This window comes from Schistocerca piceifrons, chromosome 9, assembly GCF_021461385.2.
Source record: "Schistocerca piceifrons isolate TAMUIC-IGC-003096 chromosome 9, iqSchPice1.1, whole genome shotgun sequence".
Classification (NCBI taxonomy): Eukaryota; Metazoa; Arthropoda; class Insecta; order Orthoptera; family Acrididae; genus Schistocerca; species Schistocerca piceifrons.
In genome coordinates, this window is record NC_060146.1 from 112,293,094 (window position 1) to 112,312,062 (window position 18,969).

Genomic DNA, 18,969 nt, shown 5'->3' on the forward strand with positions numbered 1-18,969 from the left:
ACATATATAACTTCTTGGTTACCATCTGATTCTGATTTAAACTGTTCTCATGATGGCAATTGTTGGCTGATAGTTTTTTGCGAAACACAACAGACATCAGTAAATATTGCACTTGAGTACCACTTACCTGCTATTAAGGAAGAATTGCCACTAGACAGAACAATACTTCTATTGTCCGCAAATGATGTAGGTATTCACACATCAACAACTATGAGAACACCTATGAGAACGTTCTTGACTAGCTTCCAAACACTGTACACAGTTCATTAGGGAACACAGCGTAACCTCTGTGCATGTTCGCTAACAACCATCAGCCATACATGTCCACTTGTTTGGACCTGGACCATGGTTCGAAATAAGCGCATCACGAAATTCTGTTTCAAAATACTAACACTATAAAACTTACCAACCATCGGCAAAATGGTCCCCAACAGCGGAGAATCTGATGTTCCAGCTCTCTGAACTGCTCCACAGCCACCATGATGTGTGATTCGGGAGCCAGTGCTTGGTGGACCTTTGTAGCAGAGAGAGCTGCAGTTCCCGTTTCTGGAGGCCTCACCCACACAGGGTTAGAGGACTCTATGTAGCCGCGAACCTCGTCCACGCTGCAGTATTTGAGTCTGGTGGTCACCGACCTGCACGCAGTCACCTCCTTCCTTATGTATTCGTCTACAGTTTTCTGCCACTTGCTCCAGCCACTTGTCAAACACACATTCTCCTTGTTCATCCACTGCCGGAGATTCTTGCACAAACTCTCAGAGATGGATTCGCATAGGAGGCCACCCGTACCGAGCAGCTCTTCCAGCTCCCCATAAATGTTGTCCGCAATCTCCTCCCAATCTCTCTGCTTGCACAACAAGTAGAAATGATTCACGAAACTGGGGTCTCGACGCACTGCCTTCTGCACCTGTGGGTTGTCCCAGTTGAGCTTGTAGAGGTCACCACCAGCGTGTAGCAGCTCTAGCCCTGGGACACTGTCCGCATCCTGGCTCACAAATATGTTATCTTCACTTTCGCCCAGAAAGGCATTTGTCAGCAACACAAATGTGACCCTGTCCATCTTAAGTGACTCTCGAACTTTTACATAGGAGGCACAGTACTCCCTGATCCCAAAGTTGCGTTTAGGGTCCTCAGACAACCACTGTTTACTGCTAATGCGCATGTTATTGAGGGAGGTTTTGTGCTTGATTTGCACGAGCAGGATGTCCGCCTTTGTGTCTTCCTTGGATCGCCACACCAGCACCAAGTCGTCGAACCTGCCTGCATCGCCATTGTTGGCGGACAACTGGAAGAGCAGCCTGCGCTTCAAGCAGCGGAGGAAGACCAAGGCTAGCACGCGCTCCTCGTACCTGTCCCCTTCTCCTGAAGCATGTGCTCTCCTGTTGTATTCCAAGGCGACAGACCTACAACAAGCAACATCGTAATGATGATGAGCATGATGATTTTAGGGTGCTCAAGGGTGAGAGTACAAGCCCTTTTGCTGAACATGAATATATATATTTAATACGAAAGTAAAGCTAAAGTACTCTCATAACTTTCTAATTTATTACAAGAGTATAAACTCTTCAATGGCAGCATTTCTCAACGCAGGCACCACGCCTTGAGGGTCACTCGTTGTGACGTTGCCCAAGTTTCCCAGTATCTGTAGAAAGATGTTTTCAGTTGAGCAGCAAGCAACACAAACACCAATCGCTTCTTCACGTCTTTCTTCACTGGAGGTGAACCAGTGGCGTCTTAAAACAGGGTTGCTATGTAGGCCAGCAATAATTTAAGACTAGAGGAGCCCTGTGTGTGCACCTTGTTATAGTCAAAAAACAAAGCGGAGGTCTAACTGCACTGCATAACAAATTAAAGAACGCATAAATTCGAAATCTGCCTCAAAGGTACCTACTACCTTCTTCTGTAAAGGTGCAAAGCTCAGCTCCCTGCAGCGTCACCCTCGGGCTCGACGATGCTTCAAAGAGCAAGGTGACGTCACATAAGAAAAAAAAGGCCAGAGCTCAGAAGTTAATGATGTCACACTGGGATCACATTTCACCACAGTTCTGCCCAACGCCACCCTGGATATTTTACACAATCGGGAGGTCGTTGCACCCCCTCTTATCCATATGTCACCCCTTTCTTTAATGCTATGCCATGGGAGTCAGAACCGCAACACCCAAGTGGAAATCCCATGCCTTTCTTACGGGTGGCCAAGGCAAACATGTCAGACACACCGAAAAGGCTTCAGGGGGGTAGCTTAACATGCTTCAGTGAAATCACACCGTTGCTTGGGGCGCGTTTGGAAACACCATTTTGCTGTGCGATCAGCAACAGGACGATGTCTTCACAATCTTTGACACTGCTGACGTCTCCCAGACGGTTCAACCCTTCACTCAGTATATGTAGTCCTGCAACTGCATTGAACGTGACCATTCCCCTTTGGAGTGTGGTGCGACCACAATTTTCATTCTGGTGTACAGCGTGGAACAACTAAGGACTGTTCAATTCCCTTCCACGAAATTTTAACGTGATCTGAAGTAGCAAAGCGTAATTATGCTTTTGAAGATGTCCTGTTTTGTGTCCTCCTCTGGTATAATCATGGGGGGAGTGCGACACATGCATTAGGAGGATGGCAATGGGTGCCTCCAGACCACCCAGTTTGGCAGCACTGTAGGCACTATCTGCCCATCTTTGATGAGTGCTTTACAAATGTACAGGGTGTTCCAAAAATGACCGGTATATTTGAAACGGCAATAAAAACTAAACGAGCAGCGATAGAAATACACCGTTTGTTGCAATATGCTTGGGACAACAGTACATTTTCAGGCAGACAAACTTTCGAAATTACAGTAGCTTCTCAACAACAGATTCCGTGATCGATGGATTGGTAGAGGCGGACCAATTCCATGGCCTCCACGCTCTCCTGACCTCAACCCTCTTGACTTTCATTTATGGGGGCATTTGAAAGCTCTTGTCTACGCAACCCCGGTACCAAATGTAGAGACTCTTCGTGCTCGTATTGTGGACGGCTGTGATACAATACGCCATTCTCCAGGGCTGCATCAGCGCATCAGGGATTCCATGCGACGGAGGGTGGATGCATGTATCCTCGCTAACGAAGGACAGTTTGAACATTTCCTGTAACAAAGTGTTTGAAGCCACGCCGGTACGTTCTGTCGCTGTGTGTTTCCATTCCATGATTAATGTGATTTGAAGAGAAGTAATAAAATGAGCTCTAACATGGAAAGTAAGCGTTTCCGGACACATGTGCACATAACATATTTTCTTTCTTTGTGTGTGAGGAATGTTTCCTGAAAGTTTGACCGTACCTTTTTGTAACACCATGTATACGTCATAGATGGTTGAGACTTGAAAAGCTCTCTGGAAGCATTCAGTTTCATTTGCTCATGAATTATTGACAGAGAGAATCCCAGTCGTGTAACGGAAAACGGCTGTCTTCAGCGCACACTTTGGCATCTTTTCTTCGCTTGTTTTGCCTCGTGAGTTTACATCTTGGCGGTGGTGACTGCGATGAGTCTGTACGAGGGGCGTTTGAAAAGTCCATGCAAAGTCCGCGAGATGGCACCACCGGTGTGGATTGAGGTCATATTTAGTTAGTAGCATCTTTGGAAAGAATGCACATATAGTTTTAGCCATATTGGTCTATTTCTTTGTGTTTGGCATTCGTGTGAATCAAGGAAGTCGAATGATTGTCAAAAAATGGAAGAAAAGGAATTTCGTGTGGTGATTAAACATTAATTTATGAAAGGCAAAATACCTCAGAAGACTAAAGAGAAGCTTGATAAACATTACGGTGACTCTGCACCTTCGATTAGAACTGTTTATAAGTGGTTTCAAAATTTTCGGAGTGGCCATATGGGCACAAGGGACGCTGAACGTTCTGGACGCCCTGTGGAGGTTACTACTCCAAAAATCATTGATAAAATCCATGATATGGTGATGGATGACAGAAGAGTTAAGGTGCGTGAGACTTCTAGTGCTGCAGGCATCTCGAATGAACGGGTACATAATATTTTGCATAAACATTTGGACATGAGAAAGCTATCCGCAAGATGGGTTCCGCGATTGATCACGCTTGACCAAAAACGGCATCGTGTGAAGTGTTGCAAGGATGGGTTGCAGCTGTTCAGGAAGAATCAGCAGGACTTTAAGCGTCGTTTCGTCACTGTGGATGAAACATGGGTACATTACTACTGAGACCAAACAACAATCTAAACAATGGGTTACCAAGGGAGAATCTGCGCCAAAGAAAGCGAAGAGCATTACTTCGGCCAGAAAGGTTATGGGGACTGTCTTTTGGGATTCGCAAGGGATAATCCTCATCGAATATCTGTAAAAGGGTGAAACTATTACAGATGCATATTATTCATCGTTAACTGACCGTTTAGAATCCGAGCTGCAAGAAAAACGTCAGCGATTGGACAACAGAAAAGTCCTTTTGCATCACGACAGTGCACCAGCACACACGTTAGCAGTTGTGGTCGCAAAACTATTGGAAACAGGATTCCAACTCGTTTCCCATCCCCCCCATTCTCCAGACCTGGCTCCCTCTGACTACTATTTGTTCCCCAGTTTGAAGAAATGGCTGGCGGGACAAAGATTTTATTCAAACGAGGACGTGATTGCAGCAACTAATAGCTATTTTTCAGACTTGGACAATTCCTATTATTCGAGAGGTATCAACAAATTAGAAGATCGTTGGACGAAGTGTATAGGTCCAGAAGGAGACTATGTCAAATAATAAAAAAGGTTTACCCCAAACACGTAAGTAGTTTTTATTTTTGCACGAACTTTTCAATCGCCCCCCGCACAGTAAGTCAGAGAAGTCCCGATAGCCCCAACTCAAAACTGTATATTGCGTTATGGAGGATTTCTGTGTAGAAAACTATGTATCAAACGGATCTGTATCCGACCATGTAGACTTACACAAAAGTCTATGCCCCTCGCCGTCCATGACATCCAGCTTCTGAGGAGTTACGCTTCGAAAGGCAACCCCAACACTTTTGCGGGGTTTTTCATCAGCCTTGTACCGACATTGATACACATGGGACCGAATTACTGCCCATACTGAGTTCCCTGGTGTGGTGAGGAGCAGGCTACATAGTGGCCATATCAATGGGGCAAAGAAGTAGCCGAGACACGACCAATCCAGTAGCTTCGAAATTGTCCATCAATGGACTCTTGCACCTGATTAGGAAAGTGTGCTGGAGTTCCAGCCTCCTCTAACGCCATATGATCCACGATTCCTTTGTTTTCGAGAAGTTGTATTAACACATGTTTGCAACGTGTCTATATAATAATGCAGAGAATTAGTAGACAGTATACTGCTTGATATTTTATTTTTGTATATGAGCTCATTTCGGCTTTACTGCCTTCATCAGTAGATCTGAAAAAAATCTCTTTTATTTATATTTTACATAATGTATAATTAATAAAGGATTTTTACATTGGATGTTCCCTCACGTCCTGTCACTGTAAAGGGACATACGTCAACTTTGAGTAAACTTTCGCTGTTGTCCGTAGTTGGTCGATGTAGCATTCTTTTAGTAACTTTTAAAGACGCTCGATGATCTCTAGTTGCACGTATATTAAAATAGTTTTTGTATGTCCATCCTTCCGACAAAGTTTTAGGGAGTTCAGCCGTTCACTTAAGTAATAAGCCTCCTTTTGCTGTTTGCTCCACTCATACACACGGCTCCATCAATTGCCACATCTATAAACTGGTTTCTGCGGATTGTAACAAAGATGTTGTGTCTCCAACCATCAACTTACCAACAACATGGTAGACTGTAACAACTACGTTGTGTCTCCAACCACCAGCTAGTTGGTAGTTAATGGTTGGAGACACAACATCGTTGTTACAGTCTACGGAAACCAGTTCACAGATGGTGGCCACTGATGGAATTGTGTATACGAGTGGCGTTAACCTCCTCAGCGTTAGTTAAGGCCTGAAGATGGTGTAGTGAAGCACCGAAATTGGTTGCCGTATAATAAATATCAGCAAAAGGACGGCTTAGGTGTTCCATTTTATGAAATACATCGAAACAAGTTTTTTTTTTATTATTTTGGCATTCGTGGAAATTCAAGTTTGACAGCTCGTAGTTTACTCGAAATGTTTATGTTGTTGCAGGTCGTGTATCAATGGAATTATTCATGAGTTTGTAATCTCCGGTATTTTATTTATCTGTTATTCCTATATAAATTTGCAAAAAAACTTATTAAAAACTGTGTGTGCGTGAAATAGGTTTGTTCATTTATTATATCGTGGGGATAATGATTAGTGTGTGTGTGTGTATATATCAAAGTCCTCCAAATTGAAATGAGCGTACGGCATTGTGGGCTCGGAGCCCCCCATTCGGGGAAGTTCGGCAGTTGCGGGCACGTAATTATTGCATTCGACGCCACATTGCGCGACTTGCGCGTCGGTGATGAAATGATGATGATGATGACAACACAACACCTAGCCCCTGAACGGAGAAAATCTCCTGCCCCAGCCGGGAATCGAACCCAGGCCCCTTCGCGAGCCATGCCGCCACACTGACCACTCAGTTAACGGGCAAATTCCTCCAAAATACTCCTGATTGAGCCTTTCGGGATTTTGTGCAACATTTTTAGTGCGTTTTCAAATTTGTGAACTTCGTGTTTTTCACTTTTGAAGTTTGTGAATGAGATGGATAAATGGTTCAAATGGCTCTGAGAACTATGGGACTTATCTTCTGAGGTCATCAGCCCCCTAGAACTTAGAACTACTTAAACCTAACTGACCTAAGGACATCACACACATCCATGCCTGAGGCAGGATTCGAACTGCGACCGTAGCGGTCACGCGGTTCCAGACTGTACCGCCTAGAACCGCTCGGCCACTACGGCTGGCCTGAGGTGGATAGGTTGGTATTTGTTTCTCTCGTATGTTCTGGGAATCTGACGATGAAATTTCTCCCCGTCTGTCCTGCCTAAAATTTTGAACAGTTACTGTAATAAATTTTGTAAATTCCAATGTTAAAGTGTTTTTGGAAGTTTGGTTTTTTCTGAAAGCGGTTTTGTATTAATATTATTTGTTGTCGTGAAGGTTAATTTCACGGTTGTATTTCTTAGTGGGGCGTTTATTTTATCAGATAGTTTTCCCATACAGTTTGTTGGTATGTAGATGGTTTTCTGTCTGTCTGTCGTTAGTATTATTTTACGATTATGGCGTCTTTTTCAGATTGTGTTTTTGATTGTGAAGCTTGAAACACGTATGTTGTGTGGCGGCGATGGCGAGGCATGCAGAGTCTCTGACCAGAGAGCCATTTATCGTGGCTAGTCTGCGCTTGACCGCGCGAGTGTTGCGAGCGGTACTCTGTCAGTAGTAGTCTGCAGTACAGTTGCGAGCGGTAGTCAGTGGGCAGTCTGTCAGTAGCAGTAGGGCAGAGCAGTATGTCGGTAGTAGCAGCCCAGTGCAGTTGTGTGTGAGGAGTCAGCGGGCGTCGACATGGCACTCTGGTCAAGATTCAGGATGAGGTATATTATTTTTAAATGCGCTCAGCTAATAATGTAAATTAACTGTAACTAATTTGTGCAACAATTGCCCCAATAATAATTTTGGTTTTCAAAGCAATTTTTTTACAAAGAATTCTTTAATGAAACAAATATTCCCTTGATATTCCTTAAAGAAAAGCTTCCCTTAAATTCAAAATTTTTGCAATCAATTTCCTCCAAGCTATGGCAAAAATAAATAAGAGCAGATGCACCTTTACTAAGGTAAGAATTTCAGTTTAATTAATGAACAGGGCCTAAGATCGACATTTCGATCTGTTTGTGTTTTCATTGTCACTGAGATTTTATTATCACTGAATTGACTTCATTTTTTTGTGAGGAACTTATACTTGGGTCAGATTGCTAATTTTTTGTTTAATTGTCATTGTCATTAAATTTATTTGCTGGGAGGTTACGTTAGGTTGTATTCTTGTTAACATTCAACTATTGAGTTTCAAAATTTCTCTGGGGAGCTTATACTTAGCTCAATGTGCATTAGCATTCTTAAATAATATCCATTTAAATTTCGGTGGGGAGGTTACACTTGTAATTTTGGTTTTCAAAGCAATTTTTTTACCAAGAATTCTTTAATGAAACAAATATTCCCTTGATATTCCTTAAAGAAAAGCTTCCCTTAAATTCAAAATTTTTGCAATCAATTTCCTCCAAGCTATGGCAAAAATAAATAAGAGCAGATGCACCTTTACTAAGGTAAGAATTTCAGTTTAATTAATGAACAGGGCCTAAGATCGACATTTCGATCTGTTTGTGTTTTCATTGTCACTGAGATTTTATTGTCACTGAATTGACTTTATTTTTTTGTGAGGAACTTATACTTGGATCAGATTGCTAATTTTTTGTTTAATTGTCATTGTCATTAAATTTATTTGCTGGGAGGTTACGTTAGGTTGTATTCTTGTTAACATTCAACTATTGAGTTTCAAAATTTCTCTGGGGAGCTTACACTTAGCTCAATGTGCATTAGCATTCTTAAATAATATCCATTTAAATTTCGGTGGGGAGGTTACACTTGTAATTTTGGTTTTCAAAGCAATTTTTTTACCAAGAATTCTTTAATGAAACAAATATTCCCTTGATATTCCTTAAAGAAAAGCTTCCCTTAAATTCAAAATTTTTGCAATCAATTTCCTCCAAGCTATGGCAAAAATAAATAAGAGCAGATGCACCTTTACTAAGGTAAGAATTTCAGTTTAATTAATGAACAGGGCCTAAGATCGACATTTCGATCTGTTTGTGTTTTCATTGTCACTGAGATTTTATTATCACTGAATTGACTTTATTTTTTTGTGAGGAACTTATACTTGGGTCAGATTGCTAATTTTTTGTTTAATTGTCATTGTCATTCAATTTATTTGCTGGGACGTTACGTTAGGTTGTATTCTTGTTAACATTCAACTATTGAGTTTCAAAATTTCTCTGGGGAGCTTATACTTAGCTCAATGTGCATTAGCATTCTTAAATAATATCCGTTTAAATTTCGGTGGGGAGGTTACACTTGGCGACACCCAGTCCAGGATCGAATTTCGTTGAGAGTCTTTTGAAAAACAGTCAGATATCTACTCTTATTTGCTTAAATATAATTAACATTTGGCGCAACGCTTTTACTAATTTGTGAATTTCCTTCCTCAGATCATCGGCAATTCGTTGCTCTGTTGTATTTGTGTGTTGCTTTTGCATTGTGCTTATTGTTTTGTGAATAATTGTGACTACTGTAAAAATGCCGCGAAAGACTGTGAATAGTGTATCGCGAGGTATTATGAATGAATTTACCGACTTAAACAACGTGACCGATAGTAATTGTGACACGCAGTGTAATGATGACAATCCTGCGTTCACTGACAATCAATGCGTTCCAACCACTAATGATGATTTTTGTCTTAATGATGAACAATCGAACTCGGTTATGTCCTCTGTTGATTTGACGACAATCGATGACGCGGGGCGCTCTATTGTAATGAGCGCTGCCCAGCTTAACACAACCGGTTTACTAAATTCACGTGACGAGCAGACAAATTTGTCTAATGAAAATGAACAGGATACACAAAGCAGGACGGATTCATTTAACTCCGAAATAGTGACTGACAGTGTACATCCGACTGATGAACCTTTTTGTAAATTACAGAATGACCAAATGGTCACGCAAAACGCGACAATTGCAAATACACCGTCAAACGGTACAGAGGATGGAGTATATAATGTTACATTGGGTCAAATTATGGCAATATTGCTACAAAATAGCGAAGATAACAAACAATTTAAAGAGAATTTCAGACAACAGAGTGAAGATTTCAAACAACTTAGAGAACAGAACAAACAAGATAACGAAAATCTCAAACAGCACTTAAATGAAAAATTAGACAACAATTCTAGGCAGCTTAGTGAACAAATTAGAGCCGTTGCCGCACAGTGTCATGACACTAAGGAACAGTTACGCGAGGAAATTGAGGCCTGTTCAAAAAAAAGTAGCGAAGAAATTAGGTCTGTTGCTCAAGAATTAAGGGAAATGCAAACAGCCGCAACAGAAATACTTAGAGCGGAAATTAGTGCAGTCGCTAAACAATGCTCTGAAAAAGCTACACAATTACGCGACGAGTTTAAAGCAATGACAGCAGAACCTTCGCGCACAATGGATGAAAAGATTGACGCGAAATTCGAACAGCAAAACACTCAAATTGACGAGCGATTTAGTCACCACATACAAAACAGTGATACGCGTTTCCGCAAATTTATTCAGGATCAAAATAAAGTAAAACGTCAAGTCATGGAAACAATCACTGCTCAGAGACAAGAAGACAAAGGTAAAATGTTCGCGAAAGCGAAGACATATGTATACAACAATATTGCTACAGTGTCCGACGAAATTAATTCCATCAAACAGTCGAACACAGAATTACGTGACGAAATTTCTGACCTTAAATCGAAAACAGACACATACACAACAGATTTTCAAACAGTGACCGACAGACTCGAACAATTAGAACTAACACAGGATTCCGATGTCGTCAAAGCTGACGTTAAAAAACTGAACGAAACTACACGTAAATTGCAAAAACAGATTAATGCCTCTGACACTAAAACTGATGAGCAGGTTAAAATACTGACTGAAAAATGTGATGAATTGGCCAGTCGTATTGATGTTATCGAAAATACTAATGACAATAAATCAGACGATACTTCACCGGTTTCATTCAGTCAAACACCGGAATTCCAAAATTTACAACAGACAGTAAATGAGATCGATTCAGCTAATAATTCATTACGGAGAAATTTGTCAAATTTACAGCAAGAAGTAACAGAGATGAAAAATATTTCAGTTAATAATACATCACAGCAGACGCCACTTCGCGAACATTTGTCAGACTCGCGCAGCGCGTATAATTTGGGTAATCTACAGAGAGTACGGGACTTAGATTCCGAACAATCACAGTTCAATAGATTCTCTTACAATCCTGAACCTGTTCCATCACACAGAGACGATAATTTCGATTACAAACATTTTCTATCAGTGAGGAAATTTAAAGTGTTTAGGAATGACAGAACACAGATTCACCCACTGGACTGGATACAGCAATTTAGCTTTGCTTTTCCACCGTCTTGGCCTGTAACACACAAACTTGAATTTATTTGCAGTTTTTTGGAAGGCGAACCGGCAACTCGTATGAGACCGATCGCGAGGCAATGCTACTCTGCAGAGGAATTTCAGAATGCTTTTGTGTCTGCGTATTGGTCGAGAAGGACACAGCGCGGAATTAAAGATCAGTTAATTAGTTTGCCAAATTACGAGAACTCAAATTTTCCCAGTGTCACGCAATTTTTTGAGCACATGGTGCAACAAAACCAATACCTAAGTGAACCGTACAGTGAATCCGCACTTATACAATTATGCATCTCTAAATTACCACGGTCATTAAGGGTGTCACTTCTAACCGGTCAGCAGAAGGAAAATATTTCAGCATTCAGAGATCTGTTACAGCTCTTGGAAGTACAACAATCTGATTATTCTTTCGTAAACAAAAATTTTTCGTATAATAACCAAGGTCAACAAACATACAGCAATTATGATCAGACACGTAATTTTAATAGGAAAGGTAACAGAGGTTTTAGGAATGACAACCACCAAAACTTTAATAACAGACAAAATTCTAATTATCAATATCGTCAAAGTTTTGAGCAACAGGAACCACATTTTAGTAACAATAGACGTTTTCCACCACAACAGTATGAAAGCCAGCCGGTTAGCATACGTAACCAACAATGTAATATACAAGGTCAACCAAGCTCTGATGTTTCGCCGCGTGCACGTATAGTCCCAGATCCAACAAATAGTAACGCACGGCAGCAAGGAAACAACTACGTACAAAGAAGACAGTATTTCAATTCCTATCGCAATGCACCGTATAGGAATGACTTTCACGACAGACGTAAAAACAATGAGCATAATTACCAACATACGTTTAATAACAGTCGGTCCTACCAGCAGCAAAACGATCAGCAACAACATATTCTGGTGAATGAACCAGACAGTAGTTATCATCAGAGCGTAACACGTCTGGAAGAAGTAATAGGACAGTTCAAATAGTCGAAATGCCACAACATCCTCCTGATAATAATAACACGTCAGATAGAATCTGACTGGATACTGTACAGGTCGCATCTTCCAATAATACAAGCACTACCTTAGACACGCAAAATGTTGTTCACGAAAATGTAATTACTTTTGACGATATCAGAGACACTCTCTTGCAGGAAAGACCATTTGTTCAGAAAACTATTTCACATCCTGTTAGCGAAATTAAAATTGGTTCATCGAAATTTTCAGCAGTAATCGATTCAGTATCACCTATGTCAGTTATAAATGAGGAAACTTTTAACGAGTGTAACAAAGAGAATACCTATCCGACATTACCTTTAGGCAAAACAAAAGTGAAGGGAGCAGTATCGAGTAAAGGAGTAGACGTTAAATTACAGACGCATTTATCATTTTGTATTGGAGGTCACACTTTCCACTCAAATTTTTGGATTGTTCCTTTATTGACAACAGATGTTATTTTAGGTACGAATTTTCTGGTACAACACGACGCTGTTATTGATTTTCAAAATTCCTATTTAATGCTAAAGGATGAAAATGTGCAATTGGCTTTAGAGTTTCAGCATTCATTGTCTGCGGAAGAACAATCAATTAATCGCACAGAGGTAATTTCCGTATCCCGTAACATAGACTGTAATCCCACATTGTTCACGGATACGTACGTACATAACTATAATACTCCAGACGAAGCTGATTACGACGTAATGCAAATGATTTCTGATAAGGTTAAAGAGAGCAGTGCAAATACAGACGACGAACGCACGCAACTACACAGAATTCTTTTACAGCAAGCTCCAGTTTTCGACAATGTTCCTGGTACTATGTCCGGCTTTATGTATGAATTTCAAGTCAAACAGCACGACACATTTAAAGCAAAACATTATCCCATTCCGTATATTCATAGAGAACAAGTTAAGAAAGAATTGCAGGATATGCTTGACCAAGGAATTATAGAACCAGCAGTTAGTCCGTACATAAACCCGCTACATATTGTTAAGAAAAAAGATGGCTCACTTCGCCTTGTACTTGATTCACGTCACATTAATGACATTATTATTAATGAAACAGATCGACCACAGACACTAAAGGAACTTCTACAGAAATTTCACGGTACTGCTATTTATTCTACACTTGATTTGAAATCGGGATTTTGGCAAATTCAACTTCATCCGAATTGCAGAAAGTACACAGCATTTCTTTGTTTTGGCGACTGTCATCAATTTTGCAAATTACCATTCGGTTTAACTATTTCTTCTGCAGCTTTTATTCGCGGTTTGAACACTATACTTCCGACAGAACTTAAGGACAGAATTACGACGTACGTAGACGACATTCTTATCGCAGAAGCTAACTGGTGTGAACACAATATGATTCTTGAACGTCTGTTACAAACTTTCCATACACAAGGACTCACAGTTAATCTCAGTAAATCGCATTTTGGCAAAACTTCTATAAAATTTCTTGGACACGTAATTTCAGCAGAAGGCATTGCGCCTGATCCAGAAAAACTTCAAGCTCTACGTGACATTGCTGTTCCTACGACGAAGAAACAATTACGCAGTTTTTTGGGCTTAATTAACTTTTTTCGCAAATTTATTCATCACTCTGCTTTAGACACGCCTAGATTATGTCAATTAACAGGTAAAAACAGTATTTGGTCTTGGGATAAGCAAGCACATTCTGAATTCGTGAACCTGAAACATGCTTTGTTGAATGCTCCACTTTTATCGCACCCAGATCTTACCAGAAATTTTTCCATTGCCACCGACAGTTCTAACACCGCTTTAGGCGTACACATTTTCCAGGAAATTGAAGAAGATGGTTCTACAGTAATTAAAAACATCGCATTTGCAAGTCGCATTCTGTCACCTGCTGAGCGAAATTATTCTGTTACAGAACTTGAAACATTATGTGTTGTTTGGGCTTTTACGAGATTTCGGCATTTTCTTTATGGAAGACATACCACTGTCTACACAGATCACAGAGCGATACAATTTTTAGTTTCGGCTAAATTCACACACGATAGATTAAGTAGATGGAAACTTTATTTACAAGAATTTAATTTTACGATTGTCCACATTCCCGGCGCACAAAATGTTATAGCAGACGCACTATGGCGTTCTCTCAGCAACAATCAGCAAGACGTAGCAACCAACTTCTGCAAAGCAAATTTCAGTGTCATGTACATTCAGCAAGTAGCGTTTGAAAATTTTATTTCGTCGTCATTACAGGACATAGCAAAAGAGCAAAATAAAGATAACATGTGGAAAGAAATTAAACACCTCTGGCAAGATAAGAATAATGTTACGATTAGGAACCACTACACTGTACGCAATGACATACTGTTTCGTCGCTCTCATCCAGACAGCAACAATTGGTTATTATGCATTCCTGACGAACTGGTTAACAAATTAATCTGGTACACTCATTTAAGTTATGCACATTACGGAGCAAGAAAATGCTTTCTTATACTGAGACAGAACTGTTATTTTACCAACATGGAAAAACGTATACGACGAGTTTTAGCGTCTTGTAAAATTTGCCAGAAAGCTAAGTCAGACACCACTTCACATATTCCTCCTTTATATCCCATTGTACCTGTTAAATTAAGACACATGGCCGCTGTAGACATGTTTGGTCCGATTCCGAGAACTAATAGAGGTTTTTGCTACATCTTTGTCGCTGTTGAACTCACTTCAAAATTTGTTACTTTCACTCCGTTACGCAAAGCTACAGCTAAAACTGTTTCGAAAGCATTTGTAAAACATTTTCTATTTCATGTAGGGCATGTGTTAAAAGTAATTTCTGACAATGGATCACAATTTCGTTCTGCTGTATGGACACGTATGTTACGAGCTAGAAACATTTCTCCGATTTATATATCCAAGTACCACGCTTCTTCGAACCCTTGTGAACGATTAATGAAAGAAATTGGTAAACTGTGTAGAATATATTGCCACAAAAGACATATTGATTGGGACACACACATATTCTCATTCCAAGATGTAATTAATTCCATTCCAAATGAATCCACTATGCTATCTCCGTCTGTTATACTGAAAAACGTTGAACCACCAAACAAAATTAAAGAATTAGTAAACTTCCCTACCTGTCGTCGACTAAGACACCACGAAATAATTGACATTGCGCTGAACAACATCAAACGTGCCGCAGAGCGCCGGAGAAGACAGCAAAAACAGGTTTGTACACGCCGTGACTTTCACGTTGGACAGAAGATGTTAGTACGTACGCACTATTTATCCAGCAGAATAAAAGGTAAGTGCAGTAAATTTGAACTTCTATACGCAGGTCCATATCGGATTCGCAGCATCCCTCACCCCAATGTTGTACACGTCGAAACTTTGAGAATCAGAAAATCGAAAGGCAATCACCATATCTCAAACATTAAACCGTTTATTAAATGAAACCACTTTATGATGTAACATGCTATGATGCCATTTACTAATCTTTATGACCACTTATGCAATTATATTCACATGACTAATTACTGATGATTATCGCAATTTTTTCTTGGCAAGTGCCCGGCTAGGTAAGGTTAGCAGATTGCTTTTCTTGTCGTCATATATCAGACTGTGCACATTTTTTTTCCAGAGACACTTACGTAATTTATGAATAATTATGCAATGCTATCTAATGACATGTTAATTTTGTTACATTTTTCTCCATTAAAGGCTTTAATTCTCGCCTCTATTAACTACACTACATACAAACTGAAGACAACGAACGTCACTTTTTTTTTTTCTTTCTTATCGATATACGATTTTTTCATGTTTTGTTTGTATGCATTGTGAAATAGTTAAGGTATAACACACCAGTTGATTTTAACATTTTTTGCCCTATGATATCTCAACATCGTGACTGTTTTGCATTTTTTTTGCTGCTGCATTGTGATTGTACATTTTTTGCCTTTGAACACTGTCTATACTTTTGACATATTACGTTTTCTGTCATGTTATGCTGTATGCTTAATTGTGTCACCATTATCCAGTCATTATTTAGTGGGTATATGATTTAAATGCAAGACATTAATCTTTGTTCATCATTTTCAGAAAGAAATAACGTGTAAAGGAAATAAATTAAACAGAAATGGGAATTTCACCTACAGAATAAACGAAAGAAGATGCAATAACTTTATGAGGAAGAGTAAATGGATCAGGATTAACAAGCATTAACAAGAATATACTATACACATCGTAGAATAGCAGTCTTAACTAATTTTTTCTTTCAGAATACAAGGTGATTGATGCAGGCTGTCAGACAGAACTACACATCTTGGTTTTAGGTGATGAAATACACTCCTGGAAATGGAAAAAAGAACACATTGACACCGGTGTGTCAGACCCACCATACTTGCTCCGGACACTGCGAGAGGGCTGTACAAGCAATGATCACACGCACGGCACAGCGGACACACCAGGAACCGCGGTGTTGGCCGTCGAATGGCGCTAGCTGCGCAGCATTTGTGCACCGCCGCCGTCAATGTCAGCCAGTTTGCTGTGGCATACGGAGCTCCATCGCAGTCTTTAACACTGGTAGCATGCCGCGACAGCGTGGACGTGAACCGTATGTGCAGTTGACGGACTTTGAGCGAGGGCGTATAGTGGGCATGCGGGAGGCCGGGTGGACGTACCGCCGAATTGCTCAACACGTGGGGCGTGAGGTCTCCACAGTACATCGATGTTGTCGCCAGTGGTCGGCGGAAGGTGCACGTGCCCGTCGACCTGGGACCGGACCGCAGCGACGCACGGATGCACGCCAAGACCGTAGGATCCTACGCAGTGCCGTAGGGGACCGCACCGCCACTTCCCAGCAAATTAAGGACACTGTTGCTCCTGGGGTATCGGCGAGGACCATTCGCAACCGTCTCCATGAAGCTGGGCTACGGTCCCGCACACCGTTAGGCCGTCTTCCGCTCACGCCCCAACATCGTGCAGCCCGCCTCCAGTGGTGTCGCGACAGGCGTGAATGGAGGGACGAATGGAGACGTGTCGTCTTCAGCGATGAGAGTCGCTTCTGCCTTGGTGCCAATGATGGTCGTATGCGTGTTTGGCGCCGTGCAGGTGAGCGCCACAATCAGGACTGCATACGACCGAGGCACACAGGGCCGACACCCGGCATCATGGTGTGGGGAGCGATCTCCTACACTGGCCGTACACCACTGGTGATCGTCGAGGGGACACTGAATAGTGCACGGTACATCCAAACCGTCATCGAACCCATCGTTCTACCATTCCTAGACCGGCAAGGGAACTTGCTGTTCCAACAGGACAATGCACGTCCGCATGTATCCCGTGCCACCCAACGTGCTCTAGAAGGTGTAAGTCAACTACCCTGGCCAGCAAGATCTCCGGATCTGTCCCCCATTGAGCATGTTTGGGACTGGATGAAGCGTCGTCTCACGCGGTCTGCACGTCCAGCACGAACGCTGGTCCAACTGAGGCGCCAGGTGGAAATGGCATGGCAAGCCGTTCCACAGGACTACATCCAGCATCTCTACGATCGTCTCCATGGGAGAATAGCAGCCTGCATTGCTGCGAAAGGTGGATATACACTGTACTAGTGCCGACATTGTGCATGCTCTGTTGCCTGTGTCTATATGCCTGTGGTTCTGTCAGTGTGATCATATGATGTATCTGACCCCAGGAATGTGTCAATAAAGTTTCCCCTTCCTGGGACAATGAATTCACGGTGTTCTTATTTCAATTTCCAGGAGTGTATGTTAGAGATATGGAATAGTTGTGTAATGAATAATGAAGTGATTTTTGCAGATGATAATGAATGCTGATGAAGAGTAATGATGAAGGATATGCTACTATGAATAATGAAGTTTTTGTTTACAGGTGATGATGATAATGGAGTTTTTGATGATATGGATAATGAAGTTTTCTTTGCAGATGAGGATAATGTTGAAGTTATGTTTATGCTATGTAGTTATTTAAGTATTTGTTGCAGTTCGTTTTGACAGCAGGTGTTATATTGCATAGTATAATGACTGAAGGTTTTGGAAAGGACAGCTATGGAACACATTTTTTACACACATTTCACTACCTGTTAATTCGAAGTTCACTACTTTTCAGCATAAAATGCATTTCTCTTTTCAGCTTAATAATCCATTTTTATATATTTTTGCAGGAGAAATTATTTATGAGATTAATGTGCTATAAGCATTTGTTCATTAAATCTATGAATGTGGTTGCATATACTCTACTTGTTTCATAATCTTGCCACAGCTGACTTATGACGAATGACGTTACACATTTTTCATTTATACCAATAACCCAGAAGCAAATTCTTCTCTCTTGCTTTCCCCTATAATTACCCTAAGCAATGCATTGCTAACAAAAAAATGTATTACCAGTCCCAAATAATGTTACTAGTTTAAGAGAATTCTGAATAATACTGATCAGCTCTGAATAGTATGTCACTTCAGTAATGACTTCTTAATGATAAAAATATATATATATATATATATATATATATATATATATATAAAATAATGCTTTGTAACGGGCAAATAACTGCCACTGTTTATTGTAATGAGACTACTTATAATGCCCATGATTATTAATGCTATGACGGTAATTAACTGATTTTTAATCATGACTTCTTAATGGTGTGTATCACCAGTTTCAAATAATGCTACTCATTTAAGAAAGTTCTGAATAATACTGAATGATGAACAATGTTTTATACTATTCAATACTTACTGGCCACTGAGTGCCAATAATTAATCTAATTAAATGAATTATGACCTTTCATATTTTGGTAACTGGCCAATGAGTGCCAATAATTAATGTCACTAAATGACTTATGTTATTAAT